The sequence below is a fragment of the Pongo abelii genome, chromosome 1, assembly GCF_028885655.2.
Source record: "Pongo abelii isolate AG06213 chromosome 1, NHGRI_mPonAbe1-v2.0_pri, whole genome shotgun sequence".
Classification (NCBI taxonomy): domain Eukaryota; kingdom Metazoa; phylum Chordata; class Mammalia; order Primates; family Hominidae; genus Pongo; species Pongo abelii.
In genome coordinates this window covers 131,750,874-131,769,878 of record NC_071985.2, presented here as the reverse complement: position 1 = coordinate 131,769,878, position 19,005 = coordinate 131,750,874, and the positions used below count along the sequence as shown (strand labels likewise).

The 19,005-nt window shown below is 36.9% G+C and overlaps 1 non-coding gene across 1 annotated transcript; it reads left to right on the top strand.

Moving 5' to 3' along the window:
* Positions 1–16,502: 16,502 nt before the first annotated feature.
* Positions 16,503–16,689, top strand: LOC112131401 (small Cajal body-specific RNA 16). Its single transcript, XR_002913486.2, has one exon. It is a non-coding gene; the product is annotated as a small Cajal body-specific RNA 16 (non-coding RNA).
* The last annotated feature ends 2,316 nt before the right edge of the window (positions 16,690–19,005 follow it).

The following is a 19,005-nucleotide window of genomic DNA, read 5'->3' as shown; positions in this document are numbered from 1 at the left end:
GTATCTATCTTCATTATAAATTGGGACAAGAAAAGGATTTGAGGGGTTTTTTTTTGACATCACAAAATGAGTACTAACAGAAATAAAGGGGGCTTTGAATTTGAAGCTTAAGTGTTATTCCATGCAAAGTTTATTCTCTTCTTATATTATATAGTTCTCAATGACATTTCTGTCTATGAACTTTATACAATCAAGCACCATGATGGTAAAATTTATTTTATTTATAAAGAATATGATTATTTTACGAAATAACTTCACATCAAATATAACAATTCTCTAGAAAGGATTTATTGCCTAAAGCCACAGTGGAATTACATAGCAATGAACCTTCATTAATGAAGAGTAATTATTTTACTGTGCTAATCTCAAATGCAAAGTAGTGTTACAGTCGGTATATATATTATATTCGCCAAATGAATTAATACTGCTTATCCTTTTGATTAAAAGATCAAAGACTTTTTAATCGGGTCTTTGCACATTTTGCGTATAATCTGCTGAATCCAGTAATAAGTGATAACAAACCTATCATTTACGTAAATGTTCAGAAGCTTGACAATAAAGTAATGAAACTTGAATTTGCTCTTACGGAAGAATGAGGAGTCCAAATATGTAATCTTTGCATATGCATCCAAGGTAGGATAATTTTTTTTTTCTCCCCAGTTGAGAGCCCTTTACTGATGCAAAAGAGATTTTATGTTGCTTTTAGATCTTTATTTGATACATTGGGCTGGAGGGCAGATTACTGGAAAGAGCTGTGGTGAAATGCAAGCAGAAACATGGGCAGCCACGGAAGAACTGCATAATACAGATTAGTTTTCCATGTATATTACAGTTAAAATTAAATAGTATTTATCTGGATACACTGTATTTCTTAGTGTTAGAATTAAATTTTCTTATAAGACACATACTTTATTAAAATATTTTATTTCTACATTTTATTGAGATGCAATTTGGCTGTTGTAGGGAAAGGAGCATGGACTTTAGAGTCAGATAACCAACTATGGCTTTGGGCAAGGTACTTATATTCACTTTACTTCAGCTTCTTCATTTATAAATCTTTAAAGGATTGTTGTGAGGATTAAATCAGATAAAATATGTAAAGCATCTAGCACAACTCTTGGCAGCACTCCTTTTCTCTTTCTGTATGTTATATACATATAAATTTTATTTGAGGGTAAGTTGCTTCTAGCCCTTATATTCTTGAATGCATATATTCTTAGAAATTGGGATGTTCTCTTACATGAACATGGCAGTTATATGCTTCAGTAAATTTGATCTTCATGTAATACTTTAATCTACCATTTGTATTCCAATTTTTTTATTTTGTAAAGACTAGGTCTCACCACGTTGCCTAGTTAGTCTTGAACTCCTGGACCCAAGAGATCCTCCTGCCTTGGCCTCTCAAAGGGCTGGGATTACAGGCATGAGCCACTGCACCCGGTCTGTATTCCAATTTTGTCAATTGGTCCAATAATGTTCTTTATAGCACTTTTTCCTCTCCAGCACAGATTCCAGCCTAAGGTCATAAAATTGTATTTAATTATCATGTTTCTTCAGTCTCTTGTAATCTAGAGCTTTTCTACAGTTTTGTCTTTCATAACATTAATATTTTTGAAAAATATAACTTCCCTCCACCCTTTCATAGAATGTGCCTCATTTACATGTTTTATTTCACAGATGTAAATTTCATTCCTCAAAGATCTTATCTACTCCTAGATTATAAAAATATTCAAATTTTTTTTCTTGTTCTTGTAATAGCGCATTTTGAAAGATCTTTGATTCATTAACTGATGATCAATAAACAAAATGAGGTACCTTGGTATAAAGGAATATTATTCAGCCACCAAAAGGAATAAAGGAATGAGGTACTGGATACATACTGTAACATGGGTGAACACTGAAATCATTATGCCAAGTGAAAGAAGGCAGACAAAACACACAAGTAATGAGGGTCTGTTATAACAATACAAAGAGTACAGTGACTATTCAGTAAAACATTAGCTAGCTTTCCCTCTTCCCATATGTATACACACATACATTTATATATTTGTATAATATGTATACAAATATATATAGGGCACATATTATGTGATTCCATTTATATGACATATACAGAACAGGTAAATCCATACAGACAGAAAGCAGATAAGTCATTGCCAGGGGCTGTTGGGAGGGGAGTGACTGCTTATTTGGTATGGAGTTTCTCTTTGCGATGATGAAAAGTTTCTTGTTGTGATGATTATACAACACAGTAAACTGTATACCTTAAAATGCTGAGTATTATGTTATGTCTATTTAATCATACTGTATAAAGAATCCTTGGTCCATTTACAATTAGTTGAAGGAATCAGGTAGGAATGAGCTTTCAGTTGTTTTTTTTTACAGCTGACTATTCTATCACCCCAGTGTCTAAATGATTAACCTGTTTTGACCTACTTATTTGAAATGTCTCTTTTAATCATATTATATGTTCTTATATACACTTGAATCTTTCTCTAGACATTCTTTTCTAGCCCAGAGTTCCATCTGCCTCTCCCTATTCCAACACCATATTCCAACACCATAACATTTTATGCAAGGTAGGTTTATATCATACTTTGACATTTTGTAGGGCCAGTTTCCCTGATCAATTCTTCACTCCCAGAACTCTTCCTCTTCAGAATTTTCCTGGAAATTCTTCTATGTTTATTATACAAGGTAAATATTATAATCTCCTATTCAAGTTCCTTGTTAAGGCTGTTTATTTTTTTTACACAGACTTTATTTTTTAGAGTAGTTTTAGATTCCTAGCAAAACTGAGCAGAAGGTACAGAGATTTCCCATATATCCCCTGCCCTGCACATGTATAGTTCCCTCCATTATCGACAGCCAGCACCACAGTGACACATTTCTTACAATCAATGAACCTACATTGACACATCATTATCACCAGGTATTTATTTTTTATGTTATGTTAGGGCTCAGTTTTGGTGCTGTACAATCTGTGGATTTGGACAAATGTAGAATGATATGTATCCGGCATTGTCTTATCACATGAAACAGTTTAACAGCCCTAAAAATTATCTGTGCTCTGCCTATTCATTTCTCCCTGACCTCTAATCCCTGGCAGCTACTGATCTTTTTACTGTCTCCACAGTTTTGCCTCTTCTAGAATATCACATAGTTGGAATCAGACACTGAGGAATCTTTCCAGACTGACTTCTTTCACTTGGTAATATGCATTTAAGTTTCCTCCATTTCTTTTCCTTGATCACTCATTTCTTTTTAATACTGAAATATTCCATGGTCTGGATGTACCACAATTTATTTATCTATTAACCTAATGAAGGACATCTTGGTTGCTTGCAAGCCTTGGCAATTATTAATAAAGCTGTTATAAATATCTGTGTGTGGGTTTTTGTGTGGATATAAGTTTTCAATTCATTCATTTGAGGACCACGATTGCTGGATTGTATGGTTAAGAGTATGTTTAATTTTGTAAGAAACTGCCAAACTGTCTTCCAAAGTGGCTGTGCCATTTTGTATGAATGAGAGTTCCTTTTACTCCACATTCTTGCCAGCATTGGTGGTGTCAGTGTTTTGGGTTCTGGCTATTCTAATAAGATGTGTAATGGGCCATTGAAATCTTGATTTCAAAATTTATCATCTAATTTGAGGTTAGCTCTCTATTATCCAAATCTTCTTTTATGTCTGTTAGTGGAGATTTGTAGTTTTTTCCAGTAAGTTCTGAATATTTTTGTGAAATTTATTTCTACCTATTTATATATGTATGCTATTATCAATGACACATTTTATTTCACATTTTCAAACTAATTTTGTGTCTGAGAGTCATTGATTTTTATATATTTCTTTTGTACTAATTGCCTTATTGAACTCTACTTACAGATGACATGATATATCCTCCTTCCAAGTTCGTATCTCTTATCTATATGCATTCTTGAGTACTTCTCGTTCTACACACTCTTCTTCTATTTGTCATGAATCCTTCTTTTTAGCTGTGATCCCCAAACCTATTTTGCATTCCAGACTTCTCTCCAGAACTTGAGACTCATGTATTCTTTTATTATTCCTCCAGCAAATATTTACTGGGCCCTGGCTGTGTACTAGAACCTGTTCTAGATATATCTCTTGGGAGAGAAAAACAACTAACTTCTAACAAATAAAGTTCTACTTATAAGAGAATAGCACTGCTCCTTTGTTATTATGATAAGTTTTGAAAGATAAAACATTAGATAAAAGAGAACTTACAGGTTTTCAAATAGTGTGTATTTATAAAAATATGCCAAAATGACATTGAACCATTATCTTGCAATGTGTTTTGATGTCCCTGTCACTGTTTTGATCTTAGAAACCTATTTTTACATGTTTCAACTTTACATCGCGGTAAGGAACTTCAAAATGTAAGGTTGTCTTACCAAAAGAATACATGGTGTTAACTGTCATGAAGATTTAAACCAGTGATCCCAAATAAACATGTTAAATCCTTTACTTGCGTGGTTAACCAAGCAGATTTTAAGTTGAAGATTAAAATTTATTTTTTATGTTTTTCCACTGGCTTGGTTTGATGAGTCATCTAAAGTCAGATTAGCTCATCTTCATACCTCTGTCAGAATATTATAGAACTAGTATAATTACTGAGAAAAAAAGTGCGCAGGAAGCTGATTATAAGCTACTATGGTTATTCTGTAAGAAAAGAAAGTCAGAAAACTAAGATTTAGGATCCAGAACTATAGGGAATAGTTAGGTGATTTGGAAGAAGTTATAGCTCTTTTCTTTAGCTACAAGATGAGATTAAGTGTATAGTAAGTACTTGCTCCTCTACTGCTGAGGAAGGTTAAAAGAATAAATAAAATAATACATGAAGACCTTATGATCTCCTTGTTATTGATGAATCCTAGGAAAGGTCACCTAGTTAAGCCTTCTTTTCAGTGCAAAGAATCCCATATGTTTTCTCCCTAACAAGTAGATAGATAGCAGGGCTCTCGTTGTGTATTACAGAAATCAAAGGTTATAAAGTCTTCTATTTAAAAAAAGGATGGTTATTAATATAAATCACTTTAACATATCCTCTAGTGGCAAGGGCTAAAATGAGGAAAATCATCTTGATTATCAGTATTCTTTATAAAAAATATTCTAAGGGTGCATGGAATTATCTCATGTAAGGCTGTCTGGAGACAATGCCAAGTGATACAGAAAATATAAGTAACATAACAGATGTAAACCTGGTTCTATCCACTGTACACTTAGAAGGGTTTCATTTCCACAAAAAGAAAGAGCTTTGATGTATTAATACTTAAAATTTGGGATAATTATAGGTTATGTTTAACCAATGTAACATTTTCTACTCCAGTGTAACTCAGTAAATATAAAATGTAGTAAGATTCTGAAAGCAAAATATTTGCTACCAGTGTAAATAAAATGTGCTGAAGTTTTTGCTTTGTATTCCCAAAGTGAAAAAACAAAACAAAGCAACATTTAAAGTAGTCACAAAAAAAGTGCTTAAAGTAACAAAAACATTAATAATGGCCCAGCTAATCTATTATCTATCAACCACTTCTATCAGTTAAATGAGAGCATGGAACATATACTATTTTCATCATAAAAACAATTGAATAAAAACTGGAAAGCATGACATACATAGGTAAAGCTGTAGAAAAACTTTCTTTTTCTGTTTTCAACATCACTAACATTATTCCTCCTATGATAAATAAGCAGCACATTTAACTGTAATGAATTTTCATTGTCTCTCTCCCACAACTAAATTGGCAAACAAAAGACTCACATAAAATTCCCTTATTTTCCTTCCTCTACAAAAAATTTCAAATACAATCAGTTATTACCAAATACATCCTAAAATACTGTTTTCTTAAAATTATGCACATTTTCTTTATAGTATTTACTAAAAACAATTCTGAGTTTTTAGGAAAAAAGTAATGAAGCTTTATTGCTTCTTAAAATGGTTTCAGAGAAACTCTTGAAATTTCCTTTACTATCTTTTTCTTTTCAAATGAAGTACTTCCTGTCTGAAGCAGAATTACTAACAAACTAAAAGCAAGCACTTCAGGGTAACTGGATTAAAAAATATATTACATTTTAAAAGGTAGCTCTGAACATACCAGAGGGAAAGTCTTTGGTGTAATAATAGAAAAAAAACCCTTTGAGGGCTGTGGTAAGCCACAGTCGTCTTTAAATACCTGTTAAACAGAAAGAGTGGCTCATACTAGTGGTCAGTGTGTGAGAAATTCAAAATGCTTAGGGTTTTAAGAAATCAAATCTCAGAATTGGCGATCACAGGTATTTTTCTCTACATGGTAACTCGATTTATAGAATATTACAGTTTGTGCTAAAAGGAATATACTTTCTGATAACTTTAACAAAATTATGAATCTATGCTTTATACTTTGGCAGAAGCAATAGGGAACTTATGTTGAACAAGGTTTCTGTCTCTTGATGTTATTTCCCTAAAAGTGAGACAACACAGGGACCATTATTATCAAGGAGGGGACAGAGTAGAACCCTGACACCATATGTCGCCCACACCTGAAAACATGGACAACAGTGATGCTTTACCTTTCTCTTCTTCTTCACTCCCCACATCCAGATAGTCACCGCTCTGCAAATGATGCCTATTCAGTATCTCTTGAGTGTATCCACTTTTCTTTCTCCCTGCCTCTCTAACATAAATTAGGCCATCATTGCATCTCACCTGAAATTTTGTAATAGCCTCCTGACCGCAGCCACTCTTGCCTCATCCGGTCCATTCTCCTTGTGGCAAAGTGATTTTTCTAAACTGCAAATCTCCCTCATGTAAAACGCTTCAATAATTTGCAGCTGCTGTCATGAAGTCCATTCTTCCTTATGTGGCTTATAAGGCCCTCCAAGATCTCAACCTCCCTCAGCAAATACCACATCAGACTCACTCGTTTACCCTCTTATTTACTGAAACTGCAATTCCTTGAATAAGTGATGTTCTTACCTCTGAGTTTTTGCACATTTCCCTCTTGCCTCCCCAGCATCATCTCAGCATCTCCTCACTGGAGGATCACTCCACATAGGTCCTGAATGCATTAAATGTGTTCCATCTTGGGGCTAATTGTATCTTCTCTGACTCAAATGCCCCCCCGCCAACCCCAGTTATGAAGTACAGATATTCTTCATAACTTCATAACTTTGACCCCAACATGTTACTCTCAACAGCTGTATGGAAAAACCTAAATGAGGAAGAACATACACTTTAATCATATCCTGAAAACGGATTAAAAATTTTGAACTTTTTTTTTTTAATGATACTTTAAGTTTTAGGGTACATGTGCACAACGTGCAGCTTTGTTACATACGTATATATGTGCCATGTTGGTGTGCTGCACCCATTAACTCATCATTTACATTAGGTATATCTCCTAATGCTAGCCCTCCCCCCTCCCCCCACCCCAAAACAGGCCCCTTCCTGTGTCCATGTATTCTCTTTGTTCAGTTCCCACCTATGAGTGAGAACATGCAGTGTTTGGTTTTTTGTCCTTGCGAATAGTTTGCTGAGAATGATGGTTTCCAGCTTCATCCATGTCCCTACAAAGGACATGAACTCATCCTTTTTTATGGCTTCATAGTATTCCATGGTGTACATGTGCCACATTTTCTTAATCCAGTCTATCATTGTTGGACATTTGGGTTGGTTCCAAGTCTTTGCTATTGTGAATAGTGCTGCAATAAACATACGTGGGCATGTGTCTTTATAGCAGCATGTTTTATAATCCTTTGGGTATATACCCAGTAATGGAATGGCTGGGTCAAATGGTATTTCTAGTTCTAGATCCCTGAGGAATCGCCACACTGACTTCCACAATAGTTGAACTAGTTTACAGTCCCACCAACAGTGTAAAATTGTTCCTATTTCTCCACATCCTCCCCAGCACCTGTTGTTTCCTGACTTTTTAATGATCACTATTCTAACTGGTGTGAGATGGTATCTCATTGTGGTTTTGATTCACAAAAAATTTGAACTTCTAAGAAACTGTAGTGGAGAACTAATAAACAGACTACTAGAAACGAGACAATAGAGAGACTCTTTTTTCAGTAGCATTGAGAAAACTAAGGGGCTGAGCCAGAACTTAGACAGGTTTTTCAGGTAGTGCTAGTAGTTGCAAAACAATTTCAAATAATGAATTGCTTATACTACACTATAATAACTTGCTCATGTTCACTGAGCTGGGGATGTTCCCAGACCATTGGAAGGAACAGAGGTATTCTTAACCAACTAGGAAGTCTGCACAGTAATAGCCCCCAATGCTTAGCTTCTACTCTGTCATGTTCCCCTGCGTTATCTCCAGACCTGTATTTCTAGTCATGGGTTGCATGTTGCATAGTACTTCTTGGGTGGGGGGGTCCCACAAGCACCTCAAAAACAACCTGTGTAGAACAGAATTTGTCATCTTTGCCACAAGACCTTTTCCTATTTTCCCTCTCCTAGTTATGGCACCACCATCCACAAACAACCAAGCAAGAAACCAAGATACTCATTATACCTTCCATCTTACCATCCACATCCAACCTTTTACCCTCTTCTCTTGACGTGACTTTAAAAATTTCTCAATAATGCTCAGATCCATTTACTTCTCTTCATCCTCACTGCCTCTACTTTTACTTGAAAGCTACACTTGTCTCTGAGCAATAACAGGTCCTAACTGTAACAGGTCCTAACAATAACAGGTCCTAACTGGTTTCCCTTCAATCTTACCTCACCCTCATTCATTTGCCATACTGCAGCCCGGGTGATATTTTCAAAGTTCAATTACGTTACTACTCCTGTTTAAGACCTACAGTGATTGCCTGTTACCCTCAGGATAAAGCAGTTGGCAAATATATGCAGAGTGAATGATCAACTTTTATCTTTTCAAATCATCAGAATAACTTTAAGGTTGGACATTATTCCATTTTTCAGGTAAGGGCACTAAGGCTAAAAGAGCTTTAAGAACTTACCCACAATCAAATGGCCAGGTTTGTCTGACTTCTGAAGCTGTGCCCTTTCTATGTCACACTGCCTGTCTTTTCTATTCAAAGATGGCCTTTTCATGCAGACGGTGAAGAAAGACTGCTGATTGCATAGTGGATTTCTGTCAGTCATGCACAAGTAAATAATCTCTGATTCCAATAATGTTGTAGCAATTGCTTTACAAAATTATCTTGCACTGCAGCAAAACTGTAATTAACCAGAATCTTCAATTAAGCAGAGTTTGTTTTAAGAGCATTCAGAGGAAAGACATTGCAAATTTTAAGGCAAAATAGCCATATTACCACCAAACACAAGCTGATGGGATTTTTTTTTTTTTTTTTTTTTGAAACAAGGGCTCTCTCTATTGCCCAGGCTGGAGCACAATGGCACAAACACAGCTCACTGAAGCCTTGACTTCCCAGGCTTAAGCAAACCTCCTATCTCAGTCTCCTGAATAGCTGGAACTACAGGCATGTACCACCACACCTGGCTAATTTTTAAATTTTTTGTAGAGATGGGGTCTCACCATGTTGCCCAGGCTGGTCTCAAACTCCTGGCCTCAAGCCATCTTCCTGCCTCAGCCTCACAAAAATGCTGGGATTACAGGCATGAACCACCATGCCCAGCCCACACAGGATTTTTAAGAGATGTTTCCAAGGTATAACTTTGAATTTTTACACATTGAGCTCCATGGTTTTTATTGTCTTCTATGGCATGTATAATAATATTAAATAGAGCTTGTATCAGAATTGTGCCTGGCACATAGTAGATGCTCAGTAAATATGTGAATAAATGAATAAATTAAGGAATGAGAAAAGCAAAATCCTCAGCAATTTAAGATCCAGGATAATTTTCTTATTTATGGTTGTCATATTCTTCCTATGAAGGGAAGATAGTAAATGAATATATTTTAGCTAGGTTTTTCACTATGTAGGTCAAAACAACAAAAAAAGAGTGTCCTTATCCTTGCTAAACTAGAAAATTCATTCAATCAAAACAACTTATTTCCCAAATATACTGGTAAAATATGCATATTAGCCTAGTTTTTAAAGTTTCTATTGAAGTTTAACATATACTTGTATTTATATTTAACTATGGATTTGGCCGCATTGAGAAAGAAGATTGACAAAGTTGGTTGAAATGGAAGTTTTGAGCTCATTTGTAAATTATAAATATTAGAATTATCCCAGTCTACATTAAGATTTCAGACTCCCGGCCCAGCGCGGTGGCTCACGTCTGTAATCCCAGCACTTTGGGAGGCCAAGGCGGGTGGATCACGAGGTCAGGAGATCGAGACCATCCTAGCCAACCAACATGGTGAAACCCCGTCTCTACTAAAAATACAAAAATTTAGCTGGGTGTAGTGGCACACGCCTGTAGTCCCAGCTACTCAGGAGGCTGAGGCAAGAGAATAGCTTGAACCCAGGAGGCAGAGGTTGCAGTGAGCCGTGATTGTACCACTGCACTCCAGCCCAGGTAACAGAGCGAGACTCTGTCTCAACAACAACAAAAAACAGATTTCAGATTCCCTCTGGGTCATCTTTTTCTTAACCCTCTTCACAGTAATATACTGTGGAGTTACCTAACATATCATAATTTTAATCAAGTTTAATTTATTATCATATTTGTTATATCAAAACAAAAGTAGAATACTCATTTTCGGAGTGAAATGTACAACAGATCATTTTTACTCAGGGAAAAGGTACCACTGGAATTGTATACATCACATACTATACTTCTAGGTCTTTATTTTCATAATAAAAATTACATTTCTAATATTGTTTTCAATATTTTAATGAATAAAGCTCTAATATGAAGAATTTAAAGATGCACAACTGAAGGAAATTAAATCTTACCTCTCCTTTAAAAAAATCAAATCATTATTTGTATTACTGGTTATAATGTCTGATCTGGTTTTGGGTCATGCTGTAAATAGGGCCAGAAAATGGGGGAGGGGGCTGGAAATCAAGCTTGAGTTCCATTGCAATGAAATTATGATTTGGTTATGATACACTGACAATTTGTATCATCTTTTTTTTTTTTTCTCTTTCACCCAGGCTGGAGTGCAATGGCATGGTCTTAGCTCACTGCAACCACCGCCTCCCAGGTTCAAGCGATTCTTCTGCCTCAGCCTCCAGAGTAGCTGGGACTACAGGCGCGTGCCACCACACCTGGCTAATTTTTGTACTTTTAGTAGAGATGGGGTTTCACTATGCTGGCCAGGCTTGTCTCGAACTCCTGACCTTGTGATCTGCATGCCTCAGCCTCACAAAGTGCTGGGATTACAGGTGTGAGCCACTGTGCCCAGCCCAGTTTGTATCATGTTTAGTTACATCCTCACTGTTTATGAATGTAGGTCTAATATCCCACTGCTTCTAAAGGCATCCGTATGGGAAATTTATGTTTATCAGCAATCTCAAGGGTTTCTGATGGAAATGAATCCCATCCTGAGACATGGATGAGATTATTTTAGTACTAAAAGTTTTGATACATTTAATACAAAGTTGTTTTCAACCATGGCATAATATTGAAAAATTTGAAAAATCCTGGGGTGGGGTTAACAATTAGGTTAATATTAAAGATTATAGATTTTTCAGAACCCCTTTTTGACAAGACTTGGGCTTCTGGAGAATGCGATTACAACTGTTTGCATATCTGTCTGGGGAAGCACAAAGTCACACTATTTTTTGTTTGTGGAACCTTCTCTGATTCTTGAATCACATAAAGAATAGCCACAGTAAGGCTGGTGTAGAAGCACATCTTCACAACAGGTTTTAGAAGAGGAGGAAGTGCTGCATGCATTGTGCATCTATGCAAATTCATATGACTCTGTGTGGGGGCACTTTATGCAGGAGAATCCATCTAGCGTTGCTTTCCTCCCTGAGTCTCTGAGGGTTGGGCTTCCTTCCTGCTGTAAAGTGGGGTGGGAATCTCTCTGAAACCACTCTATTTCCCTGCCTTGTTTTTTAACTCCCTGTGAGCTATGCAATAGATCAAGCTCATTCTCTTTGTTGACACGCCCAGCTTTGCCTTCTCATGCATCTGACTTCAATGTTTTTCATAGTCTTCAAATGAACTTTGTATGAAACAGAGCAGCTGCCTGTAACAGATAACAGCAAAGCACCCAGGTCATAGACCAGTGTGGTCAGCCGCCCCTTCCTAAGCTGCAGTCTGCTTCTTTGAGGATTGCCTGAATTCTCAACTGCCAGAGTTCAAGAAAGTCTGGTCATGGTTTGATTCCAGGAGAGAGAGAAAAAAATCAGTTTAAAATTCAAAGTATTAATGTAATCATTTATGAAAAAAAGAAACCTCTAAAAGTCTGCGCGAACACATTTTTAATTAGATCAGTGATGTTCACAGGATCAGGTACAAGAGCATTGGACATAATCTACTTGATTTATACTCATTACTGCATACTTAAAAGAATTTCACACACTGTGCTGCTCCTTCTCAGGCAGCTTAGTGGTTATTGTGGATCATGAACCACACCTTTTTCATCAGATAAAACTAAAATGTGATGATGAGGGGAGAAAAAAAGCCCTATGTTCGTTAGCCAGTGCTTATAAAAATATACAAGACATCAGATATCTGAGGTGAAAATCTATCTATTAGACTTTTCATTAAGTTTGTGGCAACATTTTAAACAATAATATTGCTTATCAAGTCACCTTTTATTGGGTTAAAACCTCCTGCAGCGTCTAAGCTGAAAGAAGTCTTCACTGATTCATGCTTATATTTGAGTTTTTAAAACACCACCTCTTCAGGTAAATTACTTTGACAGTTATTTTGCATACACCAATAAAACTTCACTTGTGCAGTGAACAATCTACATTAACATATTTGATGGTCCTCCAAATTCCCAAAGTCCTTTTTCTTTTCTTTAAAAAAACTTTTTTTATTTCCATAGTTTTTGGGGAACAGGTGGTGTTTGGTTGCATGGAAAAGTTCTTTAGTGGTGATTTCTGAGATTTTGGTACACCCATCACTTGAGCAGTGTACATTGTACCCAATGTGTAGTCTTTTATCCCTCACCCCCTCCCACCCTTCCCCCTCAGTCCCCAAAGTCCATTATATCATTCTTATGTCTTTGCATCCTCATAGCTTAGCTCCCACTTATAATTGAGAACATACGATGTTTGGTGTTTGTGTTTCCAATCCTGAGTTACCTCACTTAGAATGATGATCTCCAATTCTATCCAGGTTGCTGCAAATGCCATTATTTCGTTCCTTTTTATGGCTGAGTAGCATTCCATGCTGTGTGTGTGTGTGTGTTTGTGTGTGTGTGTCACATTTTCTTTATCCACTCATTTGATGGACTTTTAGACTGATTTCGTATATTTGCAATTGTGAATTTTGCTGCTATAAAGTCCTTTTTCTAACCCAACTGAAGCCCTTAAACTCCTAGTATATAGAAATTTGGAAGCTACCACTGGCATCAGATCTTTTGATTCTAGCCTTAAAAAGCTCTAGAATACCCTCTTTTTTATCCTCACCACTAATGACATATGACAAGCCTTTGAAGTCACTTCTAGGAAAGCTTCTAACTGATCTGATTGCCTCCTGTCTATTCTTTATATTGATGATGGAATCGTCCTTTTAAAAGTGGCACTGATAGTTTCACTCTTCTTAAGCATCTTCAGAAGAGTGAAAACAAAATAGGTTACAACAGTGACATGATATTTAATCACTTTAGCCTCTGAGGCACCTGGATGGGAGAAAGCAGCTAGAACCCCAGTTAATTGCCTCCGACCTGAAGCAGCTTCTATTGGTAACCCAGCATACTATCCAAATATTACTATTTTTATTTAGGTCACTACATAAAAGCTCCAAAAGCACTGTTGTAAAGCAACAGTTCTTAACTGAGACCTGAGAACCCCCAGGAGAGCAATGTATGGGTGTTAAGATATTTGAGATACTCCATAGGTTTCTGGGGAGTGGATCCATAGAAATTATCTATTCTTGAGGGGACTATACCTGCTAAAAAGTTAAAAACAGATCCACAGTACACGTTGGTTTTAAGCGGTTCTATACTATCTGCACAACCTCAGCAGTAACCATTTTTTTTCCCATGCATCTTACATTCCAGTCACAGCAGACTACTTGGCATTCTTTTCAACTTACAGAGGTTCTTCAGCCCTTATCCTTCTGCAGCATTATCTCCATAGCGTCCTATTTCTTACCTTAAGCTTCAGCAGTGATGAATCGTTGCCAGTTCTCTGAAATCATTTTCAAGGGTCAATGCCCTGTCATATGCTATCATCATCTTGGAATGCTCTTACAATCTGCCTGGTGAATTCCTCCATATCCGTCAGCACCCACCTTAAACTCCGCTTCTCTATAAAACCTCCTCTTACTCCTCCCAGAAGAATTCATTGCTCTTGTTTTCATGTTGCCACTTTATTCAATATTCACTAATTTCTACTCATTCTAATGAACTTAATATGTTTCTCCCCACTAGACTTTATGCTACTTGAAAGTAAGATCTCTAATTTATTCATCTTTATATGCCTAGCATATTGTTTTTAGTTGACACAATATACATTTGTTAGTTGGCTGTTTGTCTATCCCCACTTCCATATGTGAAACTTGGACTTCCTTTGAAGATCTGGGTAAAATGCCACTTCTGAAAAACCTCTTGACTTCCCCAGGTCAGGGGCTACTCTCTCCTCTATAACACAGTAGTTCGCACACAGGTCTACTCCATCAGTTATACCCAGTCTCTTAACTTGCTCAGGCGTAGAACTGAGGGCCTTCAGTTTGCAGGCTCAGCCCTGCTCAGTTCCTTGGCTTAATCCTGACAAAGGAAGCAATTGCAGCAGTGATTTCAGACCCTCCAGTGAGTGTCTTACCATACCCCCCTCAACACCACCACCACCACCAATAACAACTCCCTCGTTTTTTTAGAGCTCTCGTATCTTTACCTGCCAGCCTTCTCTCTCTAGAAACTGAAACTGTATAGCCCTTATCTGGGAAGCCTATTCCATATGAGAGGATTTTGCAGGAATCATAACAGTCTGTCTTTCTGCTCTTAGTATTTCTACCCCACCTTAGAAATCAGTGCTTAACCAGATATTGCCTAATATTGCAGACTGAACTGCTTACCACTATGTTAAAGAAGAATGACCTTACAGCCAGGGTAGTTTTTCTGACCAAGGTCAGCTATGTCTGTTTTCTGCTTTATTCCTCCCCCAAAGTGCCTGGAGCTAATTGTACAGTCACAGTGTTTAACAATTCATAATGCTTAACACAATGATTTATCATAGTAGATGCTTAACATCAGTGAATGGACAAATGAACATCCAGTTCTATATATATAGAACTGGATGTTTAAAATATATATATTCATATATATATACACATATGTGTATATATATTCATATCTATACATATGTGTATATATATGAAGTATATATGTATTTACATATATAAGCATATATATATGAACTATATATATGAAATATATATACATACACACACACACACATATATATATATGAAGTAATGAGAACTGTGGTGAAAACCTTGTTTACAGGAGACAGCTATTCCTTGGCCCTAGTCATTTCTCGACACATGAGAACATGGGCCCAGGAATACCAGATTTTCTACCTTTTCAAGAAAAACTGAACACTCAGATTTTTCTGTGAATTTTTTGATATTTTGGCTGGAAGAAGCGTGGTTCATGTCCAGTGCACCTGTACAGGATAAAGCAGATTAACATGTGGTTAAGTCAGATATTAACAAGGGTATAACATATAGGCCAGTTGGCTCTCTGTGATTTTTAGTGCTAGCTGAGTGTCAGTATTTCTGGAAAGAAGGGACAGCAGCAAAAATTCCATGCACAGGAGTTATCATGCTAGAAACCAGCTTGATTATTTTGATACTCTGCCACTGTTCTCTTCAGCCGATGATATGCCACTGCCAATGTAAGAAGATCCAGGAAGTGAGCCACTGGTGGCATTAGTAATCTGAGACAGATAATTTGAGTTATGTCGATTGAAGAATAACTGTGATCTAATAAGGAGATTAGGATGATTCCTTTATTATCTCCTGCCAATGGCTTATTAGAAGAAGAGCCTGGCACAATATGGGCTCAATAAATACTTGTTGAATGCATGAATGAATGAATGAATGAACAAATATATTGTTCTATATTTATGGAAATTTTTGGAAAAGAGTTCAGTATTTTTTTTGGTGAAAATTTTCCCTAATCAAAAGAGCCTTACCAGGTACAGTGAAGACATTATGCTAAGTGAAATAAATCAAACACAGAAGGACAAATATTGTATGATTTCACTTACACAAAGTACCTAGAATAACCACATTTATAGAAACAAAAAATAGAATGGCAATTACCAGGGGGTGGGAGTGTAGGTAATGGGGAGTTGTTGTTTAATGGGTAGAGTTTCAGTTTGGGAAGATGAGAACAGTCTAGTGACGGAGAGTGGTGATGTATGCACAAAAATATGAATATACTTAATTCTACTGAATTGTACACTTAAAAGTGGTTAAAATGATGGTCTTGGGAAAGGCTCCTGTGTTGTTGAACCTGCTCAGTTGTGGGTGCAGCCTTGTACCAGGCCGCCCAACCCTGACCTAAAGTAAATTCCCAGGAAAAGTCTTTCCTAGGTTGTGAATTTGCAGTAACAGTTGTGCACATCCTAGCAACAGTTTGATGATTATGTATGAAACTGCAAACAGGACAAAAACAAACAAAGAAACAAACAAACAATAAATAAATAAATACAATGGTTAAAATGGTAAATTGTATGTAATGTATCTTTTGCCATAATAAAGAAGTGAATTATTCATAATTGTGATCTGCATTTCTGGTTTATATGGGGTTTTTGGTCAGGCTCCTTTTGCCTTCACCCTACTTCCACCCAAATTATTTTTTCTATCCCCTGTATATTTGTACACACACAAAAATGGTGTGTGTATGTGTGTGTGTAGGCACTTAGATAATCCAGAGACTGAAATAGGTAGGAAAAGTATATATTAATCTCTTTGCAATTTCACAGCTTGGTCTTTAGAGAGTCTTATTTCTCCAAATATGCTTCGTTCTAGTTCGTTATTGTTTTTATTTTATTTTATTTTTGCTTTTTTTGGTTTGTTTTTTGAGACAGAGTCTTGCTCTGTTGCCCAGGCTGGAGTGCAGTGGCTCTATCTCTGCTCACTGCAGCCTCTGCCTACTGGGTTCAAGCGATTCTCATGCTTCAGCCTCCTGAGTAGCTGAGATTACAGGCATGTACCACCACATCTGGCTACTTTTTTGTGTTTTTAGTAGAGACAGGGTTTCATCATGTTGCCCAGGTTGGTCTCGAACTCCTGGCCTCAGGTGATTCGCCTGTTTGGGCCTCCCAAAGTGCTGGGATTACAGGCGTGAGCCACTGCGGCTGGCCTAGTTTTAGATAGCTTTAAATACTGATGTCATGTGGCAATTCCCATTGCATGGATATTGTCTATTGGGATTTGTTTATCAGAAGTACTGCTTCTGACTTTCAGAAGAATATGAGAAAAAAGCATGATGTCCACCTCTCTTTCTCCAACCTCATTTCTAATCACTCCACTTAAGTCTCATATAACTTCATGCCTAGACAATTATATTAGTGTTCTACTTTTAACACTTAGCTCATTCAGTGTATACTGCACTGTTCAACCATATTGATTTTCTGAAACATAACCTTTTCCTAATAGATTTCACAAAGGTTTATTTCCGATTTCACAAAGGTTATATCAAGCATGGGTGCTCTTAACTTCCTGCCCTTCCCCTACTTCTAGATACTTCTATAAACATCTCTGCATGCTGTGACCTTGCCTGCTTTCCCTGATCCAGAAGGAGAGTTTCACACTCCTACTTCCTAGCTAAGGCTAATCCAGCCACCTGTGCTCCGGCTTTCATTCCCTCCCACCTTCTCCAAGACCTACAGCTATCAGCTGTCTCTTTTCTTTCCTGTGTCTTTAGCTTCTTCCTCTCTTTCAGCTCCTTCCTTCTAGCCTATAAACAAGCTCCAGTCTTTTGCAGTTGGCAAAGCAAACAGTGCTTTTCTCACCATCCTGAATTTCTCCTTCTATTCATTCTTAAACCTTTTGAAAGATTGAGGTCTGTTCACTTTCTCCACTTTCTTTCCACTCCTACAGGCTCCTGCCACCCCTCAACTGAAAGTGCTCTGTGAATGTTACCCATGGCTGCTCAGGTGCCACATCCAGTAGGCAGTTTTCATTATTTATTTATCCAATCTGTTTGCAGTTTTGACAAGTTGGCTTTTAAAATCTTTCTTTCCCTGGATTCCAGGGAACCACTTCTCTTAATTCTATAATTGTTCCTTCTCCCTTTTCCTCTGTCTACCCTCAACTATTGCGCATCCTATTTTGCCCTTTGGAGTCCCTTCTCAGCCTGCACAGAGGTGACAATTCCAGGTCAATGGCATCACCATAGGCTAATGACTCCAAAATGTCTCCCTCAGCCTCAGCATTCTGCCATTTTCTAAACTCAGTTGCAAACTGAACACGGCCACCTGGATATGCAGTATAATTCACTTTTCCCTGAGCTACCCCCCAACCCCTGCTTTCCATAGCTTGGTACCTGGCTATCAAGTGCCCATGCAGAAACATGGAAAAGATTCTATTGTCTTCCTTTTCTAAATACCTAATCCAATTAGGATTGTGTGTTGTGTGCATTTCAATAAAGTATGTCTTTAAGACTATTTCCCTTATTTGTCTATCCTGCATGGCTCTTTAGCTATTTAGCTAATAGTTCTCTAACTATTCACTTCCTCAAATAAGATGGCACCACGTTAAGAACCTTATAAAATATTCTTTATTTACTATAAAACTGTCTGTAGTAACTTCCAAATCTTTTTTAAGAACATCTGGAAATTTAGGCCAGAAATTTGATTGATTAATAATTAAAATATAGCAATGAAATAGCATTTCACATCCATTAGGATGGCTACTAAAAAACAAAGAAAATAACGAGTGTTGACAAGGATGTGGAGAAATAGGAACTCTTGTGCACT